This window comes from Gavialis gangeticus, unplaced genomic scaffold (genome assembly GCF_001723915.1).
Source record: "Gavialis gangeticus isolate Ggan-Ray unplaced genomic scaffold, GavGan_comp1, whole genome shotgun sequence".
Classification (NCBI taxonomy): Eukaryota; Metazoa; Chordata; order Crocodylia; family Gavialidae; genus Gavialis; species Gavialis gangeticus.
Genome location: NW_017728994.1, coordinates 69,264,661 through 69,265,853, shown reverse-complemented (window position 1 = coordinate 69,265,853; position 1,193 = coordinate 69,264,661). Strand labels below are relative to the sequence as shown.

At 60.9% G+C, this 1,193-nt stretch overlaps 1 protein-coding gene across 1 annotated transcript in view; it reads right to left on the bottom strand.

Moving 5' to 3' along the window:
- Positions 1-1,193, bottom strand: part of FANK1 (fibronectin type III and ankyrin repeat domains 1) — a 62,098-nt gene that overhangs the window by 16,093 nt on the left and 44,812 nt on the right. The gene's annotated exons all lie outside the window — the stretch shown is intronic.

Sequence of the window (1,193 nt, the reverse complement as noted above, 5' to 3'; positions counted from 1 at the left end):
ATATGCCCCTGCCCTGCCCCTCCCCCGGCCCCTCCCCCCCAACCACAACCACACCAGTGCCCCTCACTCCTGACCAGCAGCCCCTGCCTGTGCCCACTAGCTCCCTCCTGGCAGCAGTTCCATCCCAGCACCAGGACATGAGTCCAGCTGCAACTGTCCCATTCACTGCTTTGTGGCTCTGAGCAGTACCAGCCCTTGCTGTTCTGCTTTCTGTGCCTGTGCCCAAGCCCCAGTGATACCCATGCCATTCCTCGGAAGCCCTTGACTGGGGCTCAGGGACTAGGCTGGACAAGCCCCTTCCCTTCCAAGCCAGCCTCCCCCTACACAGGCTGCTTTAGGGGAACAGGGGGCCTCTAAGTCCAGCTCTGGTGGCCTCTCCAAACCGAAGTGCCCCCCATCTCTCTCTCACACAACCCTGCTGCCACCTCCACCCCTCCCCTCAGCCCACCATACCCCCCCAAATGGTTTCTAGGACCAGAAGCCCCCCAAGACTGGGGCCACGTGTTCCAGCTCTGATGTGAGCATGTGGAAGGTCTGCAGTGCAGCAGTTGCCCTTGCAGCCATGGCTCCTGCCAGCAAGTTGCATCCTGTCTGGCGGCTGGGCATGCAGAGTGTGAGAGTTGTGGGGGGATGTGGGGTTTGGGAGAGAAGGGGTGTGGGGTTAGTTTGTGGGTGTAGGGTTGGTTGTAGGGTATGTGGAGGAATGTGGCACTTGTGTGGGGGTTTGGGGTGGTGTGGGGTTTGTGGGGATGGTTGGAGGGTATGGGGGGTTTGTGGGTGTAAGAAGACTGGGTGGGGGTCAGGGGTCTGCTCGGGAGGAGTGGGTCCACCACAAGGTGCACACCTCCCACACCCCACAGCAGCAGCAGCCACCACCGTTGGGGCACCTGCGACCCGCTGCAGGCACAGCTCCCTGGTGGTGTACAGCACCACCTGAGACTGGAGACTACACATGGCACCAGCCTAGCCCACTGGCACGTGTTCTCAAACAGAATCAAGCTGCTCTTGCTGTCATGTGGGTCTCCTGGCACCACACACAGAAGCCATGCGCTATCAGGCCTGGCCCTGTCCTACCTACATGGAGCCAGCCTGGCCTGATGGCACATGAAGTACATGGAGGCAGGACCCGAGCCAACCCAAGGGTGCCCAGCTCCTATGTATACAGTGCCAGGAACACCACATGGCAGCCAGAC